The sequence below is a fragment of the Kogia breviceps genome, chromosome X (assembly GCF_026419965.1).
Source record: "Kogia breviceps isolate mKogBre1 chromosome X, mKogBre1 haplotype 1, whole genome shotgun sequence".
NCBI lineage: Eukaryota > Metazoa > Chordata > Mammalia > Artiodactyla > Physeteridae > Kogia > Kogia breviceps.
The window spans coordinates 6,358,296-6,366,908 of NC_081330.1; the positions used below are offsets into that span (position 1 = coordinate 6,358,296).

Genomic DNA, 8,613 nt, shown 5'->3' on the forward strand with positions numbered 1-8,613 from the left:
AATGTTCTGAAGCAGACTCTATATCAAAAGTACAGTGGTGAAGTTGTTTAGTATATTACTGCAATGTTATGAATCAGCACCAGTTGATGGAACTCTTAAAAGTAATGAAAGACAGCAAATGTAATGATCTATAGTCTTTGTCAACGCTCATTGGTTGAGTCATGAAAGAGTTTTACAAATATTTACTCCACCATTAACTTCAATTCGAGATTTCCTTTAAAAAAGGGGGAGGGGGTGCTCGCTTCGGCAGCACATATGCTAAAATTGGAACAATACAGAGAAGATTAGCATGGCCCCTGCACAAGGATGACGCACAAATTCGTGAAGTGTTCCATATTTTTATGTCAAATAGATAGCTAGTGGGAAGCAGCCACATAGCACAAGGGGATCAGATCGGTGCTTTGTGTCCAACTAGAGGGGTGGGATAGGGAAGGTGGGAGGGAGACGCAAGAGGGATTAGATACGGGGATATATGTATACGCATAGCTGATTCACTTTGTTATACAGCAGAAACTAACACACCATTGTAAAGCAATTATACTCCAAAAAAGATGTTTAACAAAAGGGGGGGGATACTTGCCAAATATTCAGTAATCAAAGCCAAAATTGATGCTATGGTTTACATTTTCTCACCAGTACTACATTGCATCTCAGTGAGATGGAACTGAAGCTCCAAGGAAAGGAAAAGCTTGTGACGCAGCTAGAGAGGTACACAATTTTATACACAAATAGAAACTTTTCAGAATTTATATAAATGATAATGACATTACACATTTCCTATCCTGAATCAATATGAAGGTATTAATTATAATACACAGCGTTATATACATTGACTGCAAAAACTACAAATGTGAAGAACATTTTGTATATATTGGTACACTGAAAGTACTTTCAACTTATGAAATACTCCCTTTGAATTCCATATTAATAATACTGAGTTGATACAAGAATTAGTGAATTTAATTCACTTGGACATATATAATTTGAAATCGATGTGTTTTTGCTTCAAAGTGAAATCAGTTTTTCTAAAAGATGAGCCAGTTTTGACCATGTGGATAGAGATATTAAAGGAAAATGCCTTTTTGGTAACTGTTTCAATTATTGGAAATATTTAAGTATGTTTGGGATAACTTGAACATATGAATCTAATTTTTCAACATTAAATTTTATGAAATGTAAATATAGATCAAGCATAGATCAAGCATTCCCAAGGAAACTGAGCATCTGGTTTGAGATATGCTATCCATATAAAATATATGCCAGACTTTGAAGGCTTATACCAAAATAATGTAAAACATCTTATTACTATTTTATATTGATTACATGTTGAAATGATGATATTTTAGATATATTGGGGTAAATGAAGTGTATTATTAACTTGGTTTCACCTGGTTGGTTTTCTTAATTAAACTTTTTATTTTGAGATAATTGTAGATTTACATGCAGCAGTAAGAAATAATGCAGAGAGAGCCTATGTACTCGTTACCTAATTTTCCATGATGGTAATATCTCCTGTGCTTCACCTACTCAACATATCCACTCTCTCTGAACTCCTGGCAATCACTGATCTTTTTCTGTCTCTATATTTTTGCCTTTTCTGAAATGTCATATAATTGGAATAATAAAATAAGTAGCCTTTTCAGACAGTCATCTTTCAGTTAGCAATATGGCTTTGAAATCCATCCCTGTCTTCCTTGCCCGACGGGTCATTTCTTTTTATCATTGAATAATATTTCATTGTATGGATACACCACAGTTTGTACATCCATTCACTTATTAAAGGACGTCTTTTTTGCTTCCAATATTTGCAGTCATGAATAAAAGTGCTATAAATATTCACATGCAGATAGCTATTCATGTAGGTATAAGTTTTCAAATCAATTTAGTAAATACCTAGGAGCAAAATTGCTAGATTGCATATCGTAAAGTATGGTTAACTTTTGAGAACCTGCAAAATTGTTTTCCAAATGGTTGTACTGTTTTGGATTCCCACCTACAATGGATGAGAGATTCTGTTGTTCCACATACTTACCAGAAATTTTTATTGTCAGGGTTTTGTTTTGTTTTTTAAATTTAGCCATTCTAATAAATGTTTAGTCGACAATAACTGTTGATTACTTTGCAACTTCATAAAGACATATGATCTTGAGCATCTTTTCATGTGCTTATTTGCAGTCTATATATTTTCATTGGTAAGGTGTCTGTTTATGTCATTTTTCTTTTCTTAATTGGGTTGTTTTCTTGTTTTCGATTTTATTTTTTTTAATTTTTTTAACATCTTTATTGGAGTATAATTGCTTTACAATGGTGTGTTAGTTTCTGCTTTACAACAAAGTGAATCAGTTATACATATACCTATGTTCCCATATCTCTTCCCTCTTGCGTCTCCCTCCCACCCAACCTATCCCACCCCTCTAGTGGTCACAAACCACCGAGCTGATCTCCCTGTGCCATGCGGCTGCTTCCCACTAGCTATCCATCCTATGTTTGGTAGTGTATACATGTCCATGCCACTCTCTCACTTCGTCACAGCTTACCCTTCCCCCTCCCCATATCCTCAAGTCCATGCTCTAGTAGGTCTGTGTTTTATTCCCATCCTACCCCTAGTCTCCTCATGACGTTTTTTTTCTTAGATTCTATATATATGTGTTAGCATACGGTATTTGTTTTTCTCCTTCTGACTTACTTCACTCTGTATGACAGACTCCAGGTCCATCCACCTCACTGCAAATAACTCAGTTTCGTTTCTTTTTATGGCTGAGTAATATTCCATTGTATATATGATTTTAAATATGTCTATTTTGGATACAAGTCCTTTGTTAAATATGTGTTTTATAAATATTTTCTTCTGGGCTGTGGCTTAATTTTTAATTTTCTTAGAGCAGAAGTTTTGTTTTTTTAAATTTTAATGAAACCCAACTATCAGTTTTCTTTCATTGGTTGTGCTTTTGGTATTGTATCTTAAAAACTCCTCTGTTTTCTACTAGCAGTATTATAATTTTGCATTTCATATTTAGGTCTGTGATCTAGTTTTAGTAAATCTTTGTGAAATTGTAAAGTGTGTGTATAGGTTCTCTTTTTTTTTGTATATATGGTCATGGAATTGTTCTAGAGCCATTTGTTTATTTTTTCACTTTTAAGGTATTTATTCCACACATAATTCTGAAGTAGAATACACTTTTAAAAGTCAAGATGATTGTTGATGACAGCCTTGTTTAAACACACTTAAATCACAGAATCCAGTGGATTCAGAAGGGAACATACAGATAATCTGACAGTGAGGCCTCACTTTGGTTTTATTTGTGAGAAAACATGTAGGCGTTGAAAACTTCAAAACTATGCCTTCAAAAACTATGTTGTATGTAGAATTATTTGTTTAAAAGACTGTCATTTCCCCCACTGAGTTACCTTTATTACTTTTTCAATAGGATTTTTAAAAATCCTGTTGAAAAATAGGATTTTTTAAACAAAAGCGTTTTGTCAGTGACCCAGCATGACTCCTCTGGGGTCTTAGCATCATCCTCTTCTACCTCATCCCTAAGGAGGTCAAAACCAGGGAACTTGATTGGAATGTACAGGCCTGATTCATGGCTGTGATCCATGTTTTGCTGGGACTTTTCTAACAAAAGAAAATGAGGCCAGTGAATTACAATTAACATTGAGCAGATTATTTTCCTTTTTTTTTTTTAAGGTTGCCAAGCAAGTGGTTTTCTGGCCATAGAAAGGAATGGGAAATTTAAGTCAATCAGCAAAATCAAGTGTTAAATATTTTTTGACCTGGTATACCCTAGAAAGCTAAACTAAATTTTAGCTGGATAAATGAAAAGGACATATCCTATTTCTACCTCTTCTATGTTCATTTCTTCTGTTTTCTATTCAGGGTAAAGCTTACAGCTGAAATTCCTTAATACCATTAATGTTCTTATGTGGTAGTTGGTTGGTACAGCAATACATTATTTCAGTATAAATGAATAGGTTCAGTCACAACAGACTGTTTATCATAAACATATTTAAAATGTATTTTGAATCTTACAGTTAATTGGGGTTCAGTGATATTGACTACTTACATACCTGTATTCAGTCTGAAGCAATGGCATTTTCCCCTGACACCATTTTCATATTTTAAAAATAAATATGATAGATTCTCACTGAGTTGAGTAAGGATCTGAATTTGGGTATTTCACGGACAAAGGAATATTCTCTGTTGCCTTTCTTTCTGTATCCCCTACCCTTTTGGATGGCATGGGAAGGTGGATCCTCAAGTACTGACTCCTTTTTCCTTCTGACTTTGTATCTGAAATGAAACAGCAAGTAGAATCACCATGTTTGTAGACCCTGGAGGGTCCAACTAAGGTAGAAGGTTCTCTGAGATCTTCGTGACAGACAGTCCTGGAGACTGCCAGTTGAGAGTAGAGGGAATAGTAGCAGAAGATAAGATTTGCCTCTCCTTAGAGCTTGAAGATAAAGACCAATGTTTCAGGGTTTTCTAAGGGACCTCAGTTTATGAATCCCTTCAAAGAACTAAACTTGTATGTTTACTAATTTGCTGCATATAGTATTTGATTGTCCTTCCCAGTCTCTGATGAACCCAGTGAAACTGATTGGGGTGGGATGTTTCTGCCCTAGAAGAATTGCTCCTGGTACATGAGGGGAACTACAGCTAAACAGTAGCCAGGTTTCAACATCAGACAGAGGAAATCCAGGAAGCATGAGCTGAAGGGTGGTTCAAGGACATTGCTTTTGTCTGTGGTTGATTAGTGTGGAAGAAAGCACATAAAAAACCTCTTTATCTTCTCTTTGAATTCTCCTCTCCTGCCTTTACAGTGTTTAATCTTTCTTTCCTGAGAATTGTGATAAACATTATATCAACTTATTGTCCATTATACATATTGAAAAGGCAATTCATTTAAATAATATGCTCAGTTGAAGAAATTGCTCTTTCTTTTCAACTCCTAAAGTTTGGCTTGTATCTCCAAGAAACCTGGAAGCATAAATTTTTCATCCCTACATCTCAGAAGGTTGCCTAATGGTTTCCTGTTCATTCAGTGGTGACCCACAAAACCACTGCCTTCTGCCACTGGATTATTTGCCACTTCTCAAAAAGACTGTCTAGCAAAAACAAATGCTGTATGCTAACACATATATAGAGAATCTAAAAAGAAAAAATGGTTCTGAAGAACCTAGGGGCAGGACAGGAATAAAGATGCAGACATAGAGAATGGACTTGAGGACACGGGGAGGGGAAAGTGTAAGCTGGGACAAAGTGAGAGAGTAGCATGGACATATATACACTACCAAATGTAAAATAAATGGCTAGTGGGAAGCAGCCTCATAGAACAGGGAGATCAACTCTGGTGCTTTGTGTTCACCTAAGGGGGTGGGATAGGGAGGGTGGGAGGGAGACACAAGAGGGAGGGGATATGGGGATATAGATATATATATAGCTGATTCACTTTGTTATACAGCAGAAACTAGCACACCATTGTAAAGCAATTATACTCCAATAAAGATGTTTTTAAAAAAAAGACCCTCTAGCCAATTTTTATGGGTGCTAGGGGAATAGAAAACTGTGATTTAGAAATGAGAAGGATAACTCCCTTATAGGGTCTCAGTAACATAAGGGAAGAAAGTCAATATAACTTTCAATACAGATGATCACCATTTAAATAGAATTAATGTAAAAGACAGAAGTTAGCTCTTAAAGAGGTACAATTAGAATATATCAAAAATTTCTTTTTAATATGATTTTGAATTTAAAATTGCAATTGACAAAATGGAAAAGAAAAAAATCAAGTTGAAGAGAATCTAAAACAGAGAAAAACAAAAACCATGAAGAGGAAAATAAGAAACCTTATAGATAGATCCAGGAGAAGAAAATGGATCAATTGGAAGAAATATATGAATTAAACAAATGATAGAAGAAATTTAGCTTCACCAAAAGACTGGAGTCAGCAAACTGAAGGGACTCATGAGTGAAAAGGCTTAGTTGAACCAGCAAATTGAAAGGCTCCTAGGGAGATTGATGGGAGAAAAAGTATACACATAGAGATATCCTAGGGAAATTTATGAATTCCAGTAATGTAACAATATCTTTAAAACTTCCAAGGTAGTTTACAAAGGATTCAGAGTCTTACTGGTTTTCTCAACTGTAATACAAGAAGCAGGAAGTGACTAGGACATTCTTTACAAGCCGGTAGAAGATAAAGACTGTGATTCCAAAATCCTGTACCCATCCCAAACAGCAGTCACCTGGAGAGTAAAATTTTTAAAAATATATTTTTACATATGTGTGTATTCAGAGGGTATACCACCCATAAACCTCTACCTGAGGAAAAATGTTGAAGGCTGTCTTTTAATGAAATAACTGAATCAGAACAGAGGTAAAAACAGGGTAGTCAAAAGGAAGTCCTGTTAGAGTTACACCATATCTCCTAGAACATTATCAAGTAATGAGAACAATTCAGCAAGTCTGCTGGTCAACTACAAACAAAAACAGGCAAAACAGAAATAACTGATCAAAAATCTTGCATTAACTTCCAGTTTTTTCATAGTAATTAAATGGGTTGTAGTGAAAATTAAATACTTGTTGATTATATATTGGTGGGGGAAATGGGATGGAAGACGAGATAAATCCTTAAGAGGATATACAGAAGTCAAGTCTTGAGATTAAATAGGATTTATATTATTTAGATTCATTGAGCATATATAATAGGTCAAGCACCATGATGTATGCATTATAAATGCTATCTGTGAGGCAGATGTTTTTTCACTTTATTGATGATAGAACTAAAGCTCAGACATTTTAAGTTACTCCCACATGGTCATAAAATTTTTAAGTACAGAGCTGGAAATCATTCCTCTGTCTTAATACAAGTCCAGTTTTTTCTACTACGAAATATGTAGACTATAAGTGATATATGACGGTATTACTCAGGTTTCTCCAGAGAAACAGAACCAATAATAGATAGATAGATAGCAAGATAGATAGATAGATAATTTATTATGAGAGATTGTCTCATGCCCATTATCAGCCATCTGCAAGCTGGAAGCCCAGAAAAGCTAGTGGTGTATTTTCAAGTCCAAACCTGAAGGCCTGAGGAACAGGAGCCACTGATGTCCAAGGGCAAGAGGTGATGGCTGTCCAAGTTCAAGCAGAGAGCAAATTCAGTCTTCTTGCACCGTTTTATTCTATCTAGGGCATCAATGAGTTGGATGATGCCACCCACATTAGTGAGGGTGATCTACCAATTCATCTGGTAATTCCTTCTGGGCACACCCTCACAGACACACTCAGAAATAATGTGTTACCAGCTATCTGGGTATCCCTTACCCCAGTCAAGTTAGCACATAAAATTAGCCATCATAATGATTATGCCAAACCAAGTAATTTCCCCATCCCTAGTCTAATTCACCAATATTTGCGGAGGTCCTGTGTTCATAAAATGAACTATAAAGAAATTGAATTATTTCATTCATAAACTTATTTAGAATTTATTGGAATTTACCCAGGGCTTCAAAAGAGAGAGTGTCTAATGAAGGGATTAAAAAAAAATTACAGGGTCATAGTATAAGCACTTAGGAGAAAATAATTTATTTGGAAAGTCCTTTCGGGCACTGTTGGCTTGTAAATATGTGTAACCAGCAACTGATTTTTACTTTTATCCTATTAGTTGAGGGCAAATCAGTTAAACTGTCTTTGCCTCAGGTTTCTTATGTGTAAAACTTGAAGAAGAAGAAGAAGAAGAATAGTATTTACTTAATAGGCTACTGTGAGTGTGAACTGTGTGAACACAATACATATAATGTGCTTAGAAGAGTTTTGGGCATTTAGTAAGCAGTCACTATATATTTAGTATTAATTAGGCATGATTTCAGCTATGATGTGACCCCAATATCCAGATTTACTATGTTAGCTATTGGTTTAAGATGGTCCATGTAAATGAAATGTCTGTTCTGAAAAAAAAATCTATCAAACTTGTTGAAAAATTTATTCTGGCCTTCCTTAGAATTCTTGTGAATTCATGAATGTAAAAATAGATTTTAAGGATATATTTGATACAGAAAATATTTCAAACTAAATATTAAGCAGACAAAAATATGTGTTCTTGTTACAAAGTTCTTTCTGTATCTGTTTATCAATATAATTTTTGTATAAAACCTCTAAAACATATACATATAATGATGATTAAAGTTGGGTTTTGAGGTACTGTGGAAAATTGCCATAGCCAATAATTACATTTAATATATCCGATCCATATTTTATTTCAGTCATAGATTTTATCATATCTCAATAAACTTGAAGTTTGAAGTATCCCTATGATATAAAATAGTAACCCAATTTAAATATCCAATTTGAAATATTGCCATTCTGAAAATCATTATTCCCATTCATATTTTCTTTCTCATGAAACACATACCAATACCAAGAGGCCATTGTGTGGAAACTAAGAAAGCAAATACAGATATTGTAATGTATGTCAGAGACAGAACAATAAAATTGGGTTGGATCAGCTGGCTCACACAGATGTTGTGCTGGTCTTTGGGCAGGAAAATGATTAGGAAATTATTTTGATGACATGTTGATGGTTTACATGATTAACAAATAAGAAAAGG

The 8,613-nt window shown here is 34.6% G+C and overlaps 1 non-coding gene across 1 annotated transcript; it reads left to right on the forward strand.

Annotated features, from left to right (window-relative positions):
- Nucleotides 1–234: 234 nt before the first annotated feature.
- On the forward strand, nucleotides 235–341 carry LOC131749093 (U6 spliceosomal RNA). The gene has a single exon (XR_009333202.1). It is a non-coding gene; the product is annotated as a U6 spliceosomal RNA (small nuclear RNA).
- The last annotated feature ends 8,272 nt before the right edge of the window (nucleotides 342–8,613 follow it).